Source organism: Dermacentor variabilis, chromosome 7 (assembly GCF_050947875.1).
Source record: "Dermacentor variabilis isolate Ectoservices chromosome 7, ASM5094787v1, whole genome shotgun sequence".
Classification (NCBI taxonomy): domain Eukaryota; kingdom Metazoa; phylum Arthropoda; class Arachnida; order Ixodida; family Ixodidae; genus Dermacentor; species Dermacentor variabilis.
In genome coordinates, this window is record NC_134574.1 from 13,433,875 (window position 1) to 13,459,403 (window position 25,529).

Consider the following 25,529-nt stretch of genomic DNA (forward strand, 5'->3'; position numbering starts at 1 on the left):
TCTCACATCCCTTTGCCCCTCTCCAGTACAGGGCAGCCGACCGGATATAATCTCTGGTTAACCTCCCTGTCTTTCTTTTGCTTTTCTCTCCCTCTCTTAAGGCACTTGAATCTATGGCCTTTAGTGAGAGAAAACAAGTAATAAGAAGTAACAACGCGTTTGAATGAGAATGTCGAGTAATTTAATGCATGTCTCTTGAGAATGCAGGCTTTCGCCTTCACCCTCTTTAGCGTATGCTAAAGTGACTGTCTTTTATTATGCTTTTGTAATACGGAACTGTGCGTTCACATTTTCGCCTCACAAAAGACAAATGGGCAATTCTCGCATAAGAAGTGCATCATTATGGTCTGCAGACATATGAGGAACTTGTATGCATGTATGTACATTGGCATTTAGAGTAATAAGGAACATTCAACTACAGCATTCAGAGGAGTAGAAGAGTACGCACTTGGGCTGGTTAGTTCATGATTACGAGCAGAAAACAGCGCTAAACGAAAGGACAGCATTCTGGTCTGTGTGCCTCTCTTTGTACAGTATTCAAACCTGTAGAGCTCCAACATTCGTTCTATTAATAGAAAAAGTGAGCAATAGAAATGTTTGGCTGATGTTTTATTGAAAGGTTAGCCTGCAGGCCTCCATCCAAGGCTTAACTACTTAAAGCAGTTCCATTGTCAGTTGCAACGGTTCTATTGCTTTTGAAGATGTTACTCTCTTAAAGGGAAGTAACAGCATTCGTGACCTCTTTTCTAGAGTGGCCATGCCGTCAGGCATTCACCAAACACAATAGCACAAGCTTATACAAGTGACACATTTTCTGTTGTCAACATCAGCAAAGAAAATGTGCACAGCTTCAAAAGGTACTTTGGAGCATGCAAGTATACCTAGACATTTGTCTTGGTTCTTATTTAGTTATCAATACTTTTCTGCAATTGCATATGCCTTTCCACAGATGCGCATGACCTTGTCACTCTTTTGCATGTGAAGCTGCTCCTGCAGGCATGTGTCCTAATATCTGTTATGTCAAAGTTCAGGGGGCTTTTATAGCAGAGAGACTTTTCTGACAGCTTTGTTTCAGGTACCCAAGACTTCTTCAACGTGCAGTTGCCATTTCATTGTAGCTGCACCCGTTGCTATGGGCTCCCACTTGGTTGCACTTGCATCCAAGCTCTTTACACACAACAGAAAAGTCACGAAGACAAGAGAAACAAATAACATAAGCAGTGTAATCTGTTCCTCACATCATTTCTGTGCTGTCTGTAACCTTGGATTCGGACAAACTAGCCTGACTGCAATGCTGTGTTGAGTGCCTGTGTCGCTGCATATGGAGATAATTGTCTACACCACAACAAACTTATACAAATACAATTGAGATAGAAATATAATTAATATGTTCAGCTTATCACATCGGAGCTCTTTTGTATCTCTCTCCAACTTGGGCACCGTACAGCGTACATAGCACACGGTATTTAAATTATGGGGTTTAACATGCCAAAACCACTTTCTGATTATGAGGCACGCCGTAGTGGAGGACTCCAGAAATTTCGGCTACCTGGGGCTCTTTAACATGCCCCTAAATCTAAGTACACAGGTGTTTTCGCATTTCGCCCTCACCGAAATGCGGGATAAAAATACATAATGTTGTCCTGAATGTGATCAAGGCACATGTGCAAGAAACTACAGTTATTTGTTCGATGAGGACAGTAATGTGCTTTAGCAAGTTAGAAATTTGTAACCAACTTGCCCACCATTCACATCTTAACAGATTTAGCAATGTTTCCACTACGCGGAGAACCTTGATCTACAGTGATTTTTATCATCCTGAAGAAGGTTGGTGCTTCTATTATAACATGTGTACTTAAAAAGCTTAATCTTTCAAGATATCATGTTGTTTTACTTGACATAAGCTTACGAGGCTTACAGATTACATGCTCATATCTCAACGTAAACACCCACTTCCTTCTCAATGATTTTCATTTCAGTAAAAGCACAGTAAATTTTGTCAGATGAGAAGTGTAAATGTATTTTTTATTCTTTCATACTTGGTGCTTGCTCGCCTGCTGCGATTGTGAAGCAAAGCTTCAAGAAGACACCTGCCTAAATACTTTTTTCTGCATGCAGTATTACACTTGAATGCAAGCCTTTTTCAGCTTTGAAAATTTTTAATGGTTTTGTTCCATTGGGTTATTTACAGAGAATGTTGAAACCTTACTGTACATAAAATTTATTCTACAGCCTGTTTATTTTTACAATAGTGATTGTTCTACAAGTGATCAACATCATCGAAACAAGGGAGGCCTCTGGCTGCAGCCAGTATTTCAACAAGAGTACTAGTTGACAAAGATGAGTTTGTCACAACATTGGCTCCAGCCCAAAACATTCCTTATTCAACTTCACTATTTACATCTTCCTGTGAATCTGTTTGTAGCTCCAACTCCAATACACAAAGATGAGTTGAATGCATAAGCTTAGTTGTAGAGCTACTCAATGAACTGCTGCATAAGTTACCCGCCGAACAAAACATACAAGATGTTTTTTTAGTAAACAAAAGAAAAATAACAAAATATCACGATACTAATAAAACAACCAACTTGCACAAAGGAAAGCATTTTATGCGCTAAATATCCACTCGGGCTAATAGATGAGTTTTGTATATTTCACAAGTCATGAATAAATGCTAAAGCAAGTTAAACAAGGCAACTACACAAAAACATTGTGTCTTTTTACAAAAAATAACATTTACATCGGCGGATGCATTTCTCTCAGGGAGCATGTCAACTGGACAATCACATAGGCAGCCACAGTAAGTATTCAAGCTATCTATGCATAAATCAGGTTGTCAAATACACAAGCTTTCTTCATGTTCGACATGCGAGATTTGCACTTTGGCAAACAATAATTCTATTGGACATGATGAACCATAAAGCCATATGAATAGCAATGACAAAATACAGATAAAATGACAGGAGCATGGCTTAGAATCTTAGCGTTATCACCGGAGCTTAAAATTATTTTCTTAAAAAAGATTAAATTATCGCGTTTTACAGGCCAAAACCACAATCTGATTATGGGGCACGCCGTAGTGGGGGACGCCGGAAATTTAGACCACCGGGGTGCTTTAATGTGCACCTAAATCTAAAGTACGCGGGTGCTTTTGCATTTGACCGCCATCGAAATGCGGTCGCTGTGGCCGCGCTCAGCAGCCCAAAGCCATAGCCACTAAGCAACCACGGCTGGTGTAATGATTTTCTTCTCCCAAAATATAATTACCCTACGCGTAGACGGATCCTCTCTGGGGGTTGGAAATCTAATGGAGGCATAGACAGAGAGGGAAAGAATGACCAGGTACTGTGACATTTCAAAATTTTATCAACTCCAGGCATGTTTAGCCACCGCCTGACCCCTCGACAGGGCCCAATCGGTAGACTGGAGGCAGTTACAAACCAAGACCTTCCGCAGTCCTGTTCATCTCAGGAGGATATATCCAGACATCTTCTATTCAGACGATAACTGCAAACTAAGCGGCAGGGCTCATGCATCTTAGACACATTCTCTGGGAATGTGAGGTTATAGGCAGAGGAAATGAAGTCTCCCCAGACAAAGCTACGGCGCTGTGGACTGCCGCGCTACGCAACTCAAACCTCCAAGACCACCCAGCAAGCCCGTGAAGCGGCGAGGAGACAGGATCTCCGGACCTACACGAGAGTGGCCTAGGCCCAGGCCACGAATTTGCCGGATTTTCAAGAAAGTTGTTACCACCACCATGTTTTTCATGTAAATTAACAATTCGTAGGAACATACAAGTGCGTTACGGGAGTAAAGTTTACTTCAGGCTAAGATTTTGCAGCAAATTTATAAAGAAACCGTAGGCGACCAGCAATTTAGTGCATGGTATCTTTGCATAAATAGAATGGGCAAATTTACGTCACAAGAGCAAATATTCAGGTGAGTTTGTAACAAAACAGGTGGACCAAGCAGGTAAAAGAAACAGCACGGCACTGCTTTCAGCACTCCTTATTTGTCAGAGTTAGTGCAAACACGCAGTGCCGCGCATACATAGATCACAAAGACACCCAGTGTGCATTAACCAATAGTCCGGGAGATTCGCAGCGCCTACACGACCATGATACACGACACGGATGCATTGGCAAGTGGGCAATTAATACCCCTGTCAAGCGGGCAAGTTAAGTGCACTTACGGGGAGTGCACTTCGGGATTTTGAGTCACACTTTAGGCAACGCGCTTCTTAACGGGAAAATAGAGTGCACTCGCAGTAAAAAAAGAAAAAATGGCGACAGACTTAGAGCGCGTTTTTAAAGATGTAAATTAACAAGAGAAAGCTGCTAAAAAGCGATTGTTTTAAGTAGAATTATATATAAAAACTAACTTCATCCATTTGTCTCAACAAAAAATGAAGATGTTTTTATTATAAGTGTGTTGCAAGTCAATGCTGGCCAAGACGAAGCCTAGCCAATCCAAAACAACATGGCGGCGTGCGGCGAGGCGGCAGTTGATCCTGTTCATGATCCTGCTAGAACAGAATATGAGCGAGTATATATGAGCAAAGACGGCGAGTTCGATATTTAGCTACACTGCAAAATGCCACTCACACGGCTCAAAGCACGACCGGCGTGGTCAGCACGCTTTCACACCAAAATAAACACGTACTGAATGAACATGGCAGCGCCGCAGTGGCGCATCATTCTGGCGCCGTTAGTTGCGTATATGATAAATCCGTTTCTTCATTGTGCTGTTTCGCTTCTCGCTAAACACAAATTATATTGTTAGAAGCTGCTCAATAACTGAAATGAACTTTTATGTCCTTTTTCTATGCATTACATTTTGCGTCGTTGAAAGCGTTGGTGGCGAGGCTAGGCACTCCTTCAAACCGTTGACGGCGAGGCTACGCACTCGGCCAGCAAAGTGCGTTCCGTGAACGTACTCCGACTTGAGTGCACTCATCTGAAAGTACACTCCGCTGCGACGTTAAGATTTGGGAAAGTGCACTTAAAAACCGAGTGCACTCGCCGTAAGTGCACTTAACTTGCCCGCTTGACAGGGGTATAAGAAAGCCGGTTTCAAGAGGTGTAACACTACAGGCTATTGTATATTGTACATAGTAAGACTCCAGTAATTTCTGGGGGCCTTAGTTTCATTCACGGCCAGTGTCAAGGCATTTTTGAAGTGAACACACAAGTTCATCCACATCGCTACTCTTGCCAGGTATGCATGCATATGACAGGCACATAGTGACTACGGGAGCAGGGAACTGCTTTATTGAAGGCAAAATTGACAAGCATGCAAAACACTGTCTCAAGCAACTTCACATTTTTCTTTGTTGAAACAATCATAACTTTATTGTTCTCTGTCGAATGACCAGCCCCTGCTTTGTGCCAATCACTGGTTGTGCACACGAAGTGCACCACTGATGAGATACTCAGTGGATAAGAGATGTGCAGCCTCACCTTGCTGCTTGCGAGAATATTTGAGGCGCAAACACAGGTGCGATGAAAATAAAATTCAGCTGTAGAACCCCCCTCCCCTGAATCTAATGTTTAGGACTACCATGTCTAGGACCACGCTCATCGTGCCAAATGGGCACTAGGAGTGCACCGCTTTTGCAGTGAAAAGTAGGAGAAAGAGGTTGCCCAGTGCCTGTAGCAGGCAGAACGTTGTGGCCCCACCCATGGTGCCTCTCTACCTCATTCCAGATTCTGTTAACCATAAATACTGAGGAGGGACGAGCGTTAAAATTCTACACAGACAAAAATGCGACAAGCACATGCTTAAAACTTAGATCAGGCCTTCGTGTCGTCGAAGAGCTTCTAATTTCTGGTACTTCACCGAATCATCGATCACACTGTGCAGATGAAAAGCATTCTGAAAATATTGCAACTTGCTTGTTTAGAAAACTCATAAAAACACCCCCGCCCCACCTTTTTTTTTCTTCTTTTACTTTCCATTGACTCTGACTTTCATTATGTTAATAAACTTCAGAACAGCTTGCTCTCAGGCTGGTTTGTACACAGTGCTTAAGAATTAAAAAATGGAAATAAAATGGGACAAGAAAGAAAGGCCTACAGAATGTTGATATGCGCGCGGCAATTTATATCAAGGACGGGGTGCTGGGCCAGGGAAGCTAAGAAGCCGCCACAACAAACAGGTGGGAGGGGAGCTAGGTGAACGGCTTCGATGTTCACACAGAAACAGAAATATAGGAATGTCAGAGAATGCTGTGTCGTTCAACAAACCCGTGAATGTTGAAAAGTGCGATAGTGATTGGCTGAAAAAAGTTTCAGTGAGCTCCAGGGAGTGCGAAGGTGGATACGGTAAGGGGGCTGGGGTGGTGACGCGCATTAAGGGCGTCAAGAATGAAGTGAAAAATTATGGAACATAGGGGGATTGTCTCATCACTGCTCGATTGCTCAACACCAGATGGCCGTGGCCAGTTGCCTTAGCTGAGGTTCACCTACCCTGTCATAGCATGTGCTGTGCTTGCTGCTCTGAAGTCTTTAGAATAGCCAGGTGTCAGGGCAGCATGCCCATAATGCCTGCAATTAAGTAATAGGCGACTTGCAAAATAGTGCCCGATCTCTTCCATACATAGCCATGGCTGAACTACTCACTGGCAAATCTGGTAAGAAAATAATGCTGACCTCCACTGTTACTTGGGCTGCAAACAAGAAGACACAAGACAGCGCTGTCATGTTTTTAGCACAGTTCGCTTTCCTAAGTAATGTACCAACTTGGTCATACTATACATTATATAAATACATCAATTTGTAAACAAAATGTTATTTTTAATATAGTCATTTTTAAAAACAGTACAAGGATGATAGCATAATTTTAAGCATAATGGCTGCATGCCTTAGCAATATACAATACAATACAATACAATCTTTATTGTGCATAAAGAAAACAAAGTACATATAGCAGGCCTACGAAAGCCTCAGAGGGCTTGACTGGCAGTGCCTGACAGTCAGGTCACAGAAAATTGCACAGGGTTAATAGTGGAGTTATCTATTAGTAAGTCAGAGCAAAATGTTGAACAGTTATACAAAATGTTACATTAAACATCGACAATTCTAAGTAGTCTCGTAATCCCATGTGTTGTGTTTGCTTCTAGCACAGGTGCTGGCAATTTATTAAGTATGACTGGAACATAGTATTGCCACGTTCTCCTTTCGTACTTTGTCGCAGTGCTGGGGATGATGTAGGGTTCCTTCGGTCTTAAGGAGCGGACAGACGTATATCGTGTCTTAACATCATTATTCCAGAAGTGTTTAATTACAACACTTTCGACAATCGGGGAAGTGAAGTTTGGCAAATTCAACCACCTAAAGACATCTGCATCTTGCTTTAGACACAAATCGTAAGCCACTGTTGACAGCAGTGAACGTAAAATTGAATTAATTCTTGAGCTCCACCTAAGAGTACAATGGCCATATACAGTCAAGCCATAACGTAGCACACTGTAGACTAAAGCATGGACAATAATTTTTCGTACGGAGATTGGCGTAAGACATCGTATGTCGTATAATACACAGGAGACAGCGCGCAGCCTTTTACAGACGTGGGATAATTGCGAGTTTCGTAAAAGATCACAGTCAAGAAGCAATCCAAGATACTTAACAGAAGATGCATTTTTAACAGGTTGACATGTACATTCATAACAGTCTGATGTGTGTAAGAATAATGATGTCGTAGGCAGGATTTTTTTCATGGGGTTATGGAAACAGACAAGTCGCGTTTTAGAAGGGTTGATGCTTATTAAATTAGCCGCAAACCAGTCCATAGCTTTAATGCCTCATTCTTTAAGGAGCTGATTGCATCAGAGTAATTAGTTGCACAGGATACAAGAACAGTATCATCGGCATCTTGATATATATAATTACTTACTACACTGGACAAATCATTCACATAAATGTTAAAAAGCAGGGAGCTTAATATTGAGCCCTGAGGGACTCCAGAATGAATACTGGTAAAAACACTTAAACTATTTCCCCCTTTACACATTGTCGTCTATCCTGCCGGAAGTTACCTAATAAATTCAAGAATTATCCACGAAGGCCTAGGAGAGACAGTTTCTGTAGCAAAATGTCATGACAAACTGTGCCAAATGCCAGAGGCATCCATAAAGAGGGCACATGCTACCCGGTTACAGTCTAGAATTAAGTTTAAAAGATCAGAGAAAGCTTCTAACAGTGTTTGTGTACCCTTTCCCTGTACAAATCCATACTGATGTGATGATAATACGCTATGCTTATCTAGAAACTGTGTTACCGTAAGAGCCACATGTTTTCCTAATATTTCAGCTATACAGGGAATTACCGAAATAGGTCTGTAATTTTCTATACTATTGCGTGCACCTTGCTTATGAAGCGGAATTACAATTGCGGTTTTCATATCAACTGGAATCACACCACCATCCAAAACAAAGTTTGAAAGAGATAGCAATACATGTTTAATTGCGTCAAAATTTCTCTGGAGTTCACTGACAGAGTTTTGCCGAAGCCAGGTGATTTGTTCGTCTTAAGATTGAAGACAATGGACCTTAATTCTTGAAGGAAGATATGCGGAATCTAGCAAGCTATCTGTTAAAGTATACACCGATGGTCGCCGTGTCCTCGATCCTGAGACACTTGGAAAGAACTGATTAAATAAGTTTGCCAAAGTTTCGTCGTCTGCAGAAAAATAAGACGAAAGGTGCTGTTTAGGCGTTGAAATCTTGCCGCCTCTATGATTATTGATTAGGGACCATGTTTTCTTTATGTCAGATGGAGCTTCTTGAAATTTCTTTCTAAAATAAACGCGCTTCGAAAGTCTGATCAATGCATTCACCTTGTTCCTGGCACATTTATATCTTAAGTGCGCGTCATTGCAGTTTGACGACCGCTTGGCCTTAGTCCACGACAAGTCTTTTTCCTTTATAGCTGCTAGGATTTTGTTTGTCATCCATTTCTGGCTCAGGTTACGTTGCCTGATTTTGACAACGCGTGTTGCCGCCTGCCTAAAAGCATCAAACGCAGCTACAAATTTGCGGTACATGTTTTCCGGTGATACAGTACACAAAAATTATCCCAGTCATTTTTCTGGACTAGTTTATCGAAAAGCCTTGGATCAATTATACAAATTTTTTGATAGAGTTAATAGCCTCTGATAACAAAAGATTCACAGTCTGTTTCAGTGAACTGCAGACGAAGTAGTGGTCAGAAAGCTTAACCTGTGCAATAGTAGATTTTACTTCCAGATTCTGCGCTCTAACATTTACATGATCAATGCAGGATGAAACAAGACGTTGAGATAGGAATTTCTCGCGAGTTGCTGCATGGATTGTCATTTCAATTCCCCATTTAGATAGCGTATCTAAATAATCAGCAACTATTCCTACTGTTGGACGTAACGTATCTATATTAATGTCATCTGTGAGGCAAATACATTAATCGGTTCCTAGACGTGATAACGCAGAGTCGAGCTCAGCCAAAAAAGACGCCTGTTACCAAATTGGGTACGATATACACAAAGCAAGGCCAATGAAAGTCGAGGATTAGATGAGTGGAGAGTAACAGTTTGCAATGAAAGCAATGAAAACTTTTGTCAGAAGTTAAGCAAAGCTGTTTTGGCAACGAAAAAATGTGCATCCTCGTTGCTAAAACATTCCTGTCCGGGGAGTGCTAGGAGTTTGTCTTGGCGTGATGTAAAACCCTACACACATTTATATAGTGCGAGAGAGAGAGAGGTGATGGGGAAGGGGGACTGGTAGTGGCCAATGGAGAATCCCTCCCTGAAATAAATTTTCGGCTACGTCACTGGATGTCTGTAATGCCTTGTAATAGCAGTAGGTCTTGGATGGAAACACTATAGATGATACCAGTGAACCTATTGAGCCTATTCCTGTTTACTGTGGTGATGGATGTTTTCCGAAAGAATTATAGAAACTGTACAATGGAATGTTTTTTACCACCTGTAATAGCTATCCTGCAAGAAAACAGAAAGGCTGGGCTTAAATGTTGTAGGAAATTTCTTAAGAGGCTCGAGGATAGGTAAAGATGACTAACTCCCGTATTCTCCACTCAACACTCCATCTGGACTCAAGTGCACAGCAGGCCTGCTCCTTGACAGAAGCGGTTGCTTAGCTTTAATCAAACTTCATGTCAATTACTGTGAAACACAGCGCGTCATCTTCAGTCGAGGGGTGGCACTGTGCTCAGCTTAGTGGAATGAAGCTTCCAGTCATAGATGGTTTCAGAATACAGGGTAAGCGAGCTCACATTTTACTCTCTTCGTCGTGAAGTCTAGACGCCAATGCCTCGGTTTGAACAAGTAATGCTTTAAGCGCTCTCTCATGCATATGTTTGCTTTAAGGCAGAGTCAGCTTACTATTTCGTGCTTCTGCCACGTGCAAATGATACAAAAATTTATTGATATATTTTTGTGATATATTTTTGTGAAAATGATTGTGATCTAAGTGGTACACACGCTCTGCAAGGTGATTAAATGTTTATAGAAAAAGAAGCACTACTCATGTGCTGGTCAGCATCCGTAGCAATATGTTCACCAAGATATCTTTTTTGTCTCAATATATTCGATATTGCTGCAAATTTAAGAGGTTATGCAGCTAACGTGTAGCTGTTTACTTGTGTCTCGAAAACATACAGCTTTAGGTGAGAGGAGCGCTATATTGCGCGATACAAAGGAACAATTTTAGACTGCTTGTTTTATTTTTGTGTTAAAAACAATTGTGAACGTTTTAATTGCAAAGTAATACAGTAGGTGCTGGCAACGCAAACAAGCCATGCAAAGTGTATGCAATAGAAATGAACTATCCAGATGAGGGCCCCCCCCCGCCTATATATTGTCAATGTTATAATATCAAATGCTGTGACATTTAACACATATGGTGACTAAAAAAAAGATAACTAAAGCAAGAGCAGCATTAATAAAACAACATCAACTGCAATATTTATATATTTTTCTCAAAAATTTATCTTCGCATAAACTGCGGCCTCACACACTGTGCGCGCCTTTTCCAACAACCTTCACATCTCACTAGTGCTGATTCTAGCTTCCCTTATGCTCAACTGCAATGTTTCGAACGTCAGGGTATGGTCAAGTGAAAATTAGTTTGTGATGGCCATGTGGGTCTCACAGTTTCTCTGCCTGAATAATAGGGAGAGGAGGGCAATATAATTGCCTTGGGAACTTTTAAACAGATAAAGCATGGTGTATGAGGAGCAGTGGCCAGGATAAAACATCTCAGGAGTTCAATGTAGTAAGAATGCAGGAGTAATATGATTAACTTTGCAAGAATATGAGGCCATTATAACACTAGAGGAAACAGACTGGCCAATCACATAATGAATTTTCAAATATTGTAACTGATCTAGAACACCTTGCACAGCTGCTGTAATTAGGATGTAGCATTGTCTTAAAAAGACAGCTTTTTTGTTTGTTTACTCTGCTATGCCACGGTACACTTTATTACTATTACTTTTTTTTCTTTTGGAACAGAAAGTCACCATATGCCTGGAGGTTTTAGATCACCTTCTTGGTGTGCTCCCGATATATGAACTGTTCGAAAACATTAACATTGATGCTTGGTTTATTGCCCAAGTAGACCAGCACGTAACGACTAAGGAAGCAGGAGTGTGAATATGCACACCCTGTATCCAATCAACCCCTATATCAATTAATTTTGTGCAATTAGACCTGCATATATTGAACTTTAATGTAACAAACCGTTTTACTTTGCAGGACTTATTTGGTGTGCATATAGAATGAAATCTTCATTTTATTGAATTCTGTTTATCTGCAATTTCAATTTAATGAAATCATAAATTCTTCTAAAATTTAAATGAGGATATGTGTTGCATTTGAACTGTAAATTCTATGGACGTGCAAGCGCGTTTCGGGAGTAAAGCTTCACGATTTCCTACCCAAGTTTATTCGACTTAAAGGGGTTGGGACACCAAATTTTGAGGTTATAGAAAGCATGTTGTAGGCTGCTTCCGTATGCAAGGACACCCAGAAAGAGGTATTGGACGCTTCAGACATTTCAAAATAATTTTAATTCAGCTCCAAAAAGTCATTAAAAACTCCTTCTCGTAGTCGAGACCCATTGCTAGCGCGGCAGTTACTACGTCACAGAGGAGGAACGAAAATACTGACGTCATAGCACACTAGCACAAAAACGTGACGTATGGTGAGTAGCGATGAAATGCGGATTACGGAGCCTGCTGAGCCGAGTGACCGAGCTCTGGTTAGGGTGGCTTACTCTGGTTACGCGGCGCCACTGTACCGGTACATGCAGCGCCACGCGCGCCCGTCCGCGGAGATTTCCGGTTGGGGGCAGCACTGTTTACGGCCGCGCCGCGCGTTGTCTGGAGATAGCGTTGTCGAGTGATCGGCGCGTGTTGTTTTGCGGTTTTCGAAAAAAGAGAATATCGATCGCTACTTCAAGAAGAGCTGCTTACGCATGGGTGCGAAGTTGTACTATAGCAGGCACGTTTACGCAGTAAGAGAAGAATCGGTGAACGCAAGAGGCCCGTCGGTGGAGAGGTTTGATAATTTTTTATTAACATACACTTCTAATTTTAAATACATGTGACTTGTTTTAACTGAGACAAGTTTTCTTCCAGATGGCACAAAGAGCGCCGCATCCGCCTAACAAGTTCCAGTGCCCACAAGGTGAAGACGAGGAGAAGTAATTTTGATCGTCTGGCCGAAGCACTAGCTGCACCGAAATGTTTTTCTACAGCTGCAACTTCATATAGTAAGAATTAAAATAAGCTGTATGGGCACCATGATTAGCCTTCCTGCCATTTCTTCTTTAAATCTCTCTCAGTATGTGCAGAACATGCACTCGTGCAAAAGACAGCAAATTCTACTCTGCACCAGTGTCTGCTAAATGCAAGCATCTTATCAGCAGCCTTTTTATTGTAGTGCAGGCAATTATGAGCATTTTCTGCATGCAGGAAAGAACACCGAAGAAACAGCATGAGAGGAACTCGAGGTTTCTATGGGGCTTTGCATACAGAAGGTATCAAATCTGTATAATTTCCATCAATGCGTGGAAACTACATAATCTGTTTTGTTGCAGATTGGACTTGTCATATCAGAGAAGCAACCGTGGTTGTGCTGCAGCCCAGATGGCATCATAGATTTCGGCGACTCGATTAACTTAGTCGAGATCAAGACTCCATTTTCCTACGGGACAACCCACTAATTGATTCCGTGAATGAAATTAGCTTTGTCCCTTGCATCCATTATGTTAATGGGCAACTTACTCTAAAGAGCACTCATCCGTATTTCACACAGGTGCAGCTAATGTTGTACCTATTAACGCTCAACCATGCTTTCTCTTTTGTTTACTCGAGCAACCAGAGTGTGATAGTTCACGTGAACCGTGATGACGGCTTCCTCGCTGAATATATTCCTAAGATGGAATATTTCTACTTCACATATTTTTTGAAGAGCCTCGCTCAGTGTTATCACTTTGCTCTCCGCTAAAAGTGTAGCTCGGCAAGTAGACATGCACAAACCTCATCAAATGCTTCATTAGAGACAAGTGCTCATATTTATGTGCATTTATATTCCACAAAAAAAATTTTTACAATGCTAGTGCAGAAGTGCTCATACACGTGCTTTTGTCACCACTTCAGGAATGAGCCTAGTGAGTGAACAGTTGTCTTGTTGCACATGCTCAGCGCTGATAGCTGGGGTATTTATGTTCTGTGTCTTTCCGAAAATAATACACTTGTGAGAAAGCGCTCGTGTGTCTCCATTTCACTGTGTCCTTGCCAATTGTGCGTGCTAAATATTTCACTAAGAAATATCTGTACGAGTTCCACACAAGGCCATTCGTAGTTTGCTAGTGATCTGCCTAGTGTTGCCTACAGGCCACAAACCTGTTGCTTATATAGTTGACTTTTTTTCCCTTTCCATTAAATATTCTTTTGCTTTGTCTGCAAGCGTGAGTGCAAAGACAATAAATGTGAAACAAGCTTGGTGTTATTACAACACAGTGCAAATGACGCAGCTTGCATTCACTGAGTTCCGCTTTAGCCAAATCATATCAAAAGACACCTCATTAAAAGTACTGTACACAGCACCATGTGCACTATGTCACGTCAAATTTTGTTATTTTACACACAACATAGATGAACATGTTGCAGCTGCTTTTTTAACTTTTCAACTCTAAAGCATGGTTATTGAAGCTCTGTTTGAGCTATGAGACACCATAGTAGAGGGCTTTGCATTAATTTTCACTGCCTGGGTCTTCTAATGTGCATTAAATTCACATACACAGGTCTTTTGCATTTCTGCCCAAGGCTACAGCTTGTTCCATTGTTAATACCAAGTTGAAAATCCTCAAACAACACAGTTCCTATAAAATCTGTACGCAAGAAGAATGATGGGCCTAGCTCTCACAATTAAGTACTCCTTGCAATACACGCCTGAGGTCACATGCAATGGTTCCCTACCTGATAAATGCTAGTAAAACGACTAATTCTGTCCTGAATTACCTGCAAATGCATATAATACAACAGTGAAGGTGAACCTTTTCACGCCAGTTTCAATTTGAAGGAGTAAATCTTCGTGAATTTCTTTATTTATTTGATCGACGGCAATTTTCCAGCAGTGTTCATGTAGCTGTTGTGACAGCCATAAACGCAGCAATACGGCGAATTGTCTTTCCTGGACCCGGTTTTCACAACCACGCGACGAGGCGCCATGCTCTCCTACGTTGTCAACAGCGTTTTTAGATCTAAAAACGTTGGTTGTCAACGCGGCCACTTCGCATTCACCCCCAACCTATAATCGCCGTCACCCGCGACAGAGGGCGCTACGTGCGCGGCTTGAAGCTGCAGTGCACGAGCCCAAATCCTTTCTTAATACAAAGAAGGGGTAAGGCGTGCAGACACGGACACAAGAGGGGAGAAGACACGAACGCCGCACGGCGACCCGCGAAGGGCAAACTGCGTGCGGCGAGTTGCCGCGCCGACGGGCCTTTACACGTTTGAGTGTAACACTAGCCGGCCAAAGCCACCTAGAAAAACATGTAGGGCCTCCGCACGCCGGTGTGACGTCACGCTAGTCGGATGGGCCAGACAGTCGACGCCGTCGGCGTCTCCGCGCCTAGGTTCGTTGCGCTTGCAGTGTGTCTCCTAGCGCGTCGCGGATACTATGGCATGAGAAAATTAGTGCTGTCCTTAAAGTGACAGCAACCTATAAATTCAGATGCTTCGTTTCCAAAGCAAGACACGTATAGCTGACGCAAAAAATAAGGGGGAGCCGCTGGTTCACCGCAGTCAACACCACCATAGAAAGCAGCATTCTTTCATACCTTCCTTAGATTACTTGATTGGCAACATTTTTGTTTTTTGCGTGTATCGCAACACGACCTGCCTTATTGTGCTTGTGATGTTTGGTCGGGACTAAGACAAGCAAACTGCATGCTGCTTAGTCACTCAACTTTAGACGGAACGAAAGAAAGAGGAAAACTGCATATTGAAGACACAGAATATACTTTATTCACAAATGATAAGAACTGCATTCAGAAACAAACATTTTAAATCTTCCATATACAATTATCATTCTCACTCTTGCATTGCGTAAAACAGTCCTCGCTAGACACACGCATATCGAGGTTAATTTTATTGTGAAAATTTTGTCATTATAGGGTCACGCACAACTAATTCTCAAATAGAATAAGCTTCCGTCTTTGTTGTACCATTTCTTGTGGTTTATTTCCACCGGCCTTGTTTGCAGGCCTTATTGGTCTTCATAAAATACTGAGATAATGGTGAAAAGTAAGTAAAAAGCGAGAGGCCTACTCTCAGCCCTAAAGGAAAACATGCAATTAATGGATTGCGGTAGTATGGAGAGTTCGAATCATAAACAGGTAGCACAATGCACTCAAATAACATTTGAATTGGCCAAAATGCAGAGTTTAAATTTTGATAATGTAGGCAAATAAGTCCTACCTACGCCACAGGTTTCTTTTTACAAGGGTTCTGTCAGCACAAACATACGTAGATGTTCAACAAAACAGAGCTTCATGAATAAAAATTAATAATGAGAAACATCTCAGGCCTTCAAGGTCTGCAATTTTCGGTCGTTCTTGGCGTTGCGTAATTTGTCGTTTTCTGTGCGGCACAAGTTGTTCAGCAGTGTATTCGCTGCAGCACTTACAACATGCCCCATTACCTCCTGTGCAGGATGACCGAATTCACACACATCGACATCCTCAAAGTCATGAAGGGTAGCGAACACAAGGCCGACAAGAGTATCTTTCTGCCTAGGAAGGCTGAAAAATCGTACGGAATATTCTGGTGTCCTGAGCTTGTCCAATATAATTTCAGTAAAGAGTACAGCATTAACTACAACTGCTCGTGGAAACTTCAGGCCGCCCCTTGTCATCTTCGTGATTAATGCATTCTCAGGGTCATCTAGATCGACGTCTTGCATCACAAGGCTTTCACTGCAAGATGCGCATGTCAGCTTTTTGAGAGCTGCATGGGCACAATAGCCGGCAACATAGGTTAGTGCCGGTAGCCTTGACGTTTTTTTCTCAATGTCGGAGTCGGTCACAGTGACTTGAAACTGGCCGTTTCCTGAATGTACACTTGTCTCCAACATCTTCGCGCTCGGTGGTAGTAGAATGTCCAAATCTGGCAGGTCCAGAACGTTCTGCAAACGCAATTTGTTTTCAGATTCATATATCTGCCTTATAGACACGTGGTAATTGGCACCAGACAATTGCCGGTACTTTCCAAAGCGATCCTCTAATCTATCAGTTTGAAATTTGCCCAAAAGAACATACTCGAAATGAAGCTCTTTGAGACAGTACATGGCAAGTTCGTGCAAGGCATGGGTAGTGTGGCTGAAAGCTATGTGCGTTTCACGTGTCAAGCGGCCATTGTCATGTTCGAGGCTTCTCCAGTGATCAAGCCATTGAACTATTCTCTCTAAGAATTCTAGTTGAGGACATGACGATGAAACTATTGGACCTTGCAATTGATCTCGCAACCGCTGTCCTTTTCTTGGCGTCTTGTCGTTAACAATGTTCCACCAAGTCAAAATGGTGTCGACATATTGAGAGGTTTCCTTTGCATGCTGGAACGTTGCAACACTGAGAGCAGCAACAGCAGATGAGTTAAAAATCTTTAAGGCCAGTTTAACGTTCTGCCGTTCCATGTTTGAGGGGTTCAGTGCCTTCAAAGTAAGCGTTGGTGCTAGCTTCAAGAGCTCATGCTTTTCAGCTTCGTGCAGCTGGCATAATACCTTGAAAGATGCTGTAAGTATCTTTGGTTCAGCCTCATCACTTTTCGGTTCAGGAAAGTACATGCATTTGCCAATGTTTCTTTGATTCAGCCAGTTATTTCTTATACACTTTAGTATGTGAACTGGGTCTACCACAAAAAACAGGGGTCGTGATGGGTCAGCAGGATACTGGTAAACAATGCTGACACTTGCCGGCTTAGCGAAGTAGGACATGGCTTTTCTGTTTATGGAGTTATTGTCCGAGATCACTGCGATTATTCTAAAACCAGATGCCTCTAGATCAAAACAATCTTCCGAAGGAAGTCGTGCAGCGCCTTAGCATCGATTTGTGCCACAGGAAGGATGTGTACAACATCCTTGTTTGAAGAAAGCAGGCTCTGTATCATAAATACGTGGGCAGTTTTTGCTGCAGTCGATGAATTTACCGCAGCACCAGCAACCAACCCAGCCTTGTAATCAAAAAATGATTGAAGGTAAATCTCATCAATCATTAACGTTACAGTCTTTTCATGCTCTTTATATGTGCTTACAATACGCTTTGCATAGGAAAGAAAGCTACATTCTTGCTGCTCCGTTTCAGGGCGTACATCGTACGATGAACACAGTCTTCTGATCGTATCAGGATGCGGCATCTTAAGCTTCATCGAACTTCTCAGGAATCTATATGCATGAGGTGAAATTGTGAACAAAAGGCTAGCAAAAACCAATAAATCGGGGGGATATCGGCCAGCATCATTCAAAACAAGATCAACTTGATTCTTCAAGAATTTAAGCACTTCCAAATGCCATTCTTGCAACTCGCATGCGAAATGTTTTCCACTTACTTCCTCTAGCAATGTCGAAACCAATGTCAGTAGATGACGGGCCTTTTCAGAACGCTCAGTGCTGATATCCTTACGTGTCTGTTCGATCATGTGTAACACACTTTTCAAATCTCTCAAGTCGCACAGCTTTTCATGAACTAAAACATCACCACACTTCCTCACACCCGTTTCACCAAAAAAATTGGAGGACGCTTAAGCTTCGCCTTCAAGAGTGGAACGCGACAGCGTTCCCGTCGACCCGCCAAGGGGTGTAAGACAATGGGCTACGGCGCAGCGACTACGCGCCCCGCATCGGACGCGGTGAGCGTCGAGCAACGCAGCGTTCGGCGCGACAACGAAATGTGCGCCTGAGCAAGCGACGCACGCCTGAGCCTTAGAAACAGCTCGTTTCTAAGGCAACACCGCGTTCACTAGAGGCGCTTTTGTAACGCTTTGAAGCATCGAACTCGTGGCTGCGATGTTGTCGTGAGGGTAGACACCATAAGATAGGGTTTCTTTTCTCTCGATATGGCGATCCACCTTCCTGAAGCACTACGTGTAGCGACTCTGAATGTACGAGGTCTTGGAGCAAGAAGGCGACAGTGTCAACTTAGTCGCCTTCTCTTAGAAAACAATCTACACGTGGTGGCAATCCAAGAAACCAAAATTGATAGCCAGGAAGCTACTGATCGAATGGTGTCCACTTTCCGTCAGCATTATGATGTTTGTGTGTGTCATTCTGTCGGTGCCTCTGGTGGTTGTGCCCTTTTCATCCGCAATAGTGTCGGTATAACTGTGCAAACGCTCTTTTCGTGCCAAAGTGGACGCCTCCTGGTTGTCGATTATTTCCAATATGGTCTGAATTTCCGTGTCATTTGTGCTTACGCTCCAAATGTAGAGGCGGAGAGAAAAGAGTTTTTTGAGCGTTTTCAGATGTATCTCGATTGTGAAAAAGTACTAGTCTTGTTGGGGGACTTCAATTCTGTTTGTCGTTCGGTAGACCGTGTAAAAGGTTTGCCAGTGCGAGATAAGAGTTCGGAGGTCTTGAATGTTGTAGTTCACGACCACAACTTAGAAGATATTGGAAGTGTTGTCACAAATGGTGCGCGTCCGCAATTCACACATTTTCAAGGCGATAGCCATGCACGATTGGACAGGCTGTATGTGTCGCTTGAACTTGTACCACTATGCACATCGTACGAGGTTAAGCCAGTGTCTTTCAGTGACCATTGTCTAGTTATTGCAACCTTTGGTAAAAAAGAAAACAAAAAGTACTTCAAGTGGGAACTTTGGAAACTTAATGCGAAATTGATGGAGGATCAGGTTTTCGTTAAGGATGTAGATGAGAAGCTAAAGAAGCTATTCGCAGTGCAATCTTTAAGTATTGGTGTAAAGTGGGAGGAGTTTAAGCAATTAGTGAAAATGAAAGCCATCGAAAGAAGTAGCACATTGCGTTATGAAGACAAACGAAACGAAACAGTGCTTCGTGAGCAACTTGTATTTCTTACGGGTATAGAATGCTCCCAACCAGGTACTTACACCAACGAAATAAGAAACATAAAAATTCAGTTAGAGAGAATCGATGCAGAAAAGTACAGGGCGGCGGTTATCCGTGCACGGGCCGAGAAGCTGTGGGCCGGTGAAACGCCCACAAAACGTGCGTTATCGGACGAAAAACAATACGCTTGCAATAAGGAAATACGGCAAATAAGAAACGGTAATGACGTTTCGGAGGACCGCAGTGTAATCAAACACGTCGTCGCTGATCATTTCAAAGAATTGCTCGGTCAACCGCGCACCATTATAGGGGGCTTTAAAGCTGAATTTCTGTCGTTACTGCCAAAGCTGGAAGAAGAAAGAGCGCGTTTGGAACAGCCAATTTCCATGAAAGAAATAGAGGATGCAATAGATGCACTACCTGTCGGCAAGGCACCAGGCCCTGATGGCCTAGGTGTAGCATTTTATAAAACATTCAAAACAATTATAGCCCAGATTCTACTCAAAGTTATCGCCGAATCGTACCAGCAAAAACATATACCACTGTCCTTCACAACTTCGCACATCGTTCTCATCCCAAAAACTGAGGCACCTGAAAAACGTCAGTTAGTGGGGTCTTATCGCCCGATAAGCCTTACCAACGTCGACTACAAGATATTTATGAAGGTATTGGCCAAACGATTGCAGGGTGTGATAACAAGGCTGGTTGGCACGCATCAGACCTGTGGTATAAAGGGTAGAAGCATCGCCACGAACATACACGTAGCTCGAAGTGTGCTAGAATGTTGCGATGTATTTGGCGATCGAGTGGCAATGATGCAACTAGATCTCGCTAAAGCCTTCGACCGTGTTTCCCACGATGTTCTCTTCGCCATATTAGAGCATTGCAATGTGGGAAGCGTAATAACAGATGGTGTCCGGATGGCGTATGCTAACTGCTCAACTCGGGTCACTGTGAACGGGGAGCTGACAGACAGCGTGCAAGTGCTGTCTTCTGTCAGGCAGGGATGTCCGCTGTCGCCCCTGCTATTCGCGGCTTACCTTGAGCCTTTGTGCAAGGCCATCCAAAACAATGAACGGATAACTGGCTTCAGGTTACAGTCCACACAGGTGAAAATATTGGCGTATGCCGATGACATCGCCATATTCTGTTCAAATAGAAATAGTATTTGTGAGGCCGTGGTGGTAGTCGAATCCTACTGCAAGTGCACCGGGGCGCAAATAAACTGGGAGAAGAGTTATGGGTTTTGGCATGGTGAATGGGAAGAAACGCCAGACTGCTTCGCTCGACTTCGGTGGTCAACCACTGCAACAACCTACCTAGGCGTGCCTCTCGACTCTTATCGCGACCCAGAGCCGTACTGGAATGAACAAGTGGCGAGAGTAAAGGAAAAGACTAACGCGTGGCAGGGGCGACAGCTGTCAATGTTCTCGCGCGCCACGGTCTGTAACCTATTTCTTACATCCAAGATATGGTATGTCATGAACGTGCTGTGTGCTTCGCGGATCAACATCCAAAAAATTCACCGTATCTTCGCCGTTTTCATATGGGCATCAACTTGGGAAAGGTCCAGCCGCACAAACTTGTTCTTGCCAGTAAAGAAAGGGGGCCTTGGGTTGGCACATTTATTTGTGCGACAAGTTGTGTCGCGCTTTATGTACCTTCGCGACCAGAATGATGTGTTCCTTCGCACAGTCATGCAAGTGCTTTTATGTCGACACCTTCCAGGATTTGTTGTATGCTCGTGTGAAGCAATGCATGATTCCGTTAAAGGTTACCTGCGAGAAGTCGTGCTTGCGTACAGAATGTTGCATGTGCGGTTTTCTGTGCAGTATCTCGCCAATATTACTAGGAAAAAACTGTATAAGGACCTAATTGACACTATGCTCCCTGTACCGATTTACCGTATGTCTAACCGTGGAAGCCCAGGAGACGTTCTCAAAAGGGTTAAAAGAATGCCAGTACACCCTTCGGTAAAAACCTTTTTCTTTAAACTACACACTAACACATTATCAGTTAAAACATGGATGCATAACAGGGGTATTTTTGTCCCGTGGTCCATAAACTGCTTCTTATGTAAGAAACCTGAAACGATAGAGCATGCGTTTCTAGATTGCTGGGATCCCATCTTTTTCTGGGATGTGCTACAAAGGACTTTAAAAAAAGAGTTACCTTTAGATCCACATGGAATAAGATTCTTACCGGTAGAAACGGAGGCTTTTCCGTATGACGCTATAATGCTCCTGGGCCTCCACAGTTTGTGGAAAGCTAGAACGCAGTTCAACAATGCCGATGTCAATTCGCGACCTACACGTGATCACTTCATTGAATCTGTAGTACGGTTCAGGGATGTCCATCGGGCACTCCCTGAACAACCAACATGGATTGACATGCTAGATAAACTTGCAGCATTGAAAAAATTTTGATATGTCGTGCCAGCGAAATCCTTGTTGACATATTTTTCCTTTTTCTGTATTGTTTGTGTATGTCAAAGCCGGCAATAAAGAAAAAAAAAAAGAACTCGTGGCTCAGTGATAACGTCTCCGTCTCACACTCCGGAGACCCTGGTTCGATTCCCACCCAGCCCATCATGGAAGTTGCTTTTTATTTATCAAGTGCCTGCCGTGATTTATCGCTCACGGCCAACGCCGCGGACGCCGACACCAACGCCGACGACACCGGATTTTCTGCTACACGAGCTCCATAAGAGGAAGCTTTAGCTCGGGCCAATGCCTCCTTTACTAGATGCCAGCCGCGTTGTCCGTAAACTCGGTTCCTGGCCCTCTCCCTTTTCTCTCCTCCACGAAAAGGCAACGAGCGCCGCTTGTGGCGGACGTCTGCAACCTAGATCACGTGCTGCGGCCTCTGAGATTACCATGGCGTTTGTTGCCATCTTGGAGGCCTGTGATAACGCTCGCTAACATACGCCCGTGCATATAAAACGCCGGCGGAGCATTCAGCCACCGCTGCCACATCCGCCGGAAGTTGAAAAGGCAACGAGCGCCGCCTCACGGAATTTATGCTGAACTAGCTTCAACTAAGGGAACCGCCGCCGCAATGGGAAAGCGAGCAACGCGGCTGGCATCTAGTAAAGGAGGCATTGCTCGGGCCCAACTCCGACGCGGCCTATTCAAATACATGTAAAACGCAAAAACGTTTTTATGAGATAACCCCTGGACCGATTTTGATGAAATTTGCTGCATCTGAAAGAAAAGGTTAAATTCTAGTGACTGTTGGAAGCGGAATTTTGATTTAGGGCTTGAATTTTCTTAAAACGATTTTCAAATATTTGACCGTTTGAAAAAAATAGAAGCACGAAGTTTACAAATTCATAGCTCTGCATCAAGAACTGATATCGCGGTTCTGTAAGCGGCATCCATTAGATCATTCAAAGCGGACAAATTCAGTATGTCATTTTACATCTTACGTGAGTTTGTTACGTTGGTTACAACGGTTTTGGAAAAGTTGTATTTCCATATGATTAAATTTTTTTTATATTCATGTGTAACATATCAATTTTGTCCGCTTTAGATGTACTATTATATGCAATTCACGGAATTGTACTATCATTTTTAGTGGTTGAGTTACAGAGTTGTAAACTTGATAGTTTCGTTTTTTTGAGAATTTTTCATTTTTGCCAATTTTTAATAAAAAATTCACGACCTAACTCAAACATTCGAAACCAACAGTCACTACATTTTAAGTTTGTCTTTTAAATGCAACAAACCTCGTCAAATTTGGTGTAATGGTTGCCGAAAAAAACTAATTCTTCTTTTACATGTATTTAGATAGGAGCACTCGAGCTAAAGCTTCCTCTTAACGCTATCGCGTTAAATATACTTCGACGCGCAGGTCTGTGGACACGATCACCGAAGTACGGACTGCAGGAGCAGATTGAAGTGACAAGTCCAAAAAGAAAACCTTGGAGCCCTTGTTCAAAACTGTCCAGAAGTCCGAACACTGAAAGCTTGGCAAGGCCTTCAGCAAGTCCGCAAAGCTACCAACCAGATTTCTGGCGTCCTCTTCTGCTTGGGTTTGCTGAGAAAGCATTATTGCTTTTTGCAAATATGTGGCTTCCAAGCGCGCTCTTTTGGCAGCCGGCGCTTCTCGAACGCACACTTGCGGACGCGATAAATAGGCAGGGCAATTGGGAAACAAGCTCGGAACTGCAGTTTTCTTCAGACGGATGTTTTTCATGGCAACTTCGACCACTTTTCCTGTCTTGACGTCCGTGTAAGATGTCGTCTTCAAGTAATCCGATGGCAAGAAATGCTTTTCACAGAGCTGAAATAAAAAAAAACAAGCCGTTACAGGTACGAAGCTCGACGAAAACGTTGAATTTACAAGCGCGTCGACAGGTGCAGAGACCCATCTATTGTGCACGCGTGCACGAATGCATTGCGCACTATGCTGACGAAACCTATTCGTCTGGAAACCCAGAATAACAAAAAAATTGGAGGACGCTTAAGCTTCGCCTTCAAGAGTGGAACGCGACAGCGTTCCCGTCGACCCGCCAAGGGGTGTAAGACAATGGGCTACGGCGCAGCAACTACGCGCCCCGCATCGGACGCGGTGAGCGTCGAGCAACGCAGAGTTCGGCGCGACAACGAAATGTGCGCCTGAGAAAGCGACGCACGCCTGAGCCTTAGAAAAAGCTCGTTTCTAAGGCAACACCCCGTTCACTAGTGGCGCTTTTGTACCGCTTTAGATCATCGAACTCGTGGCTCAGTGGTAACGTTTCCGTCTAACACTCCGGAGATCCTGGTTCGATTCCCACCCAGCCCATCTTGCAAGTTGTTTTTTATTCATGAAGTGCCTGCTGGGATTTATCGCTCACGGCCAACGCCGCCGACACCGGATTTTCTGCGACACGAGCTCCTTAACGCTGTCGCGTTAATAGAGAGAAGAAATACTTACCACTGTGTACTTCGTTGCCGAGAAGTCCTTCCGAGGAACTGCTTTCGTCCATGCTTCCCGAGTGGCTCGGTCACATGGGAACTTGTGCACTCGGACACTTTGTCCTCCGTCATAATTGGACTTGCAGTTTGGTGCGCAACAATAGCCAGGCATCGTTGCGCTTCTGTGTACGATGAACAACGCACATTCGAAGAAAAGCAATCTCGTTTACGGTGCAGCATGCCCCACCAAAGCCACCAAGCAAATGCTCCACGCGTTCCCGGTCTAGCGTTGCAGCCACGGAGAAAATTTGTTTTCAGAACGCGCGCCGCGTTCTAGAAACGCAGCGCTCCCCCATCCACCGCTACCATCCGACTCTCGTGACGTATTGACAGGGGAGAAGAGATGATGCGGTGGCCTTACATTTTTTTTTCTGGGTGGCTTTGAGCCGGCCGACTCCGAAAGGGACCAGGATATGCGGCGTTCGTGTTGTCCCCTTCTCTCCTCGCATAGCCGCATAGTTCGGCAGCTAGGAGCGGTCTTTTGTTCGCTTGGCCTTTCTCAATGTGAGGGCCCGTCCACGTTAAAGTATAAACCCCATGCAAGCGACGCGACAGCGACAGGCGACGCAATGGAGATGGCTGTCGCGTTCGCTCGTCGCCTACAAGTTGCACCCCATGCGAGCGATGACTTCGAGCGACGTCTCCCCAGTGTTGCCGGTATGAGGGCAGCAATATAGGCGCCGAAACTAGCGTGACGCGTGCTTTATTAACTTAAGTTGATGTATTTTACTGTAAAAAGCAGCATAATATATTTCTGAAAGTCTTGCAGTAGGTTCTTATCCTTGCACCTATAAAAATTCAATCGTTTGCTCGTTCCGTGCGACAATCGGAAGTACTGGAGTTATGTACATCCAGTTCCGGCTTTGCGCTATTGGCTAGTCGCTCGTAGCACTTCCGGGCGACGAGCGACGAATTCTAGATTTGCAAAACCGAGCGATCGCGCGACAAGACCGAGCGATCTGTTGAAGCGACGGCCTGATCCGTCGC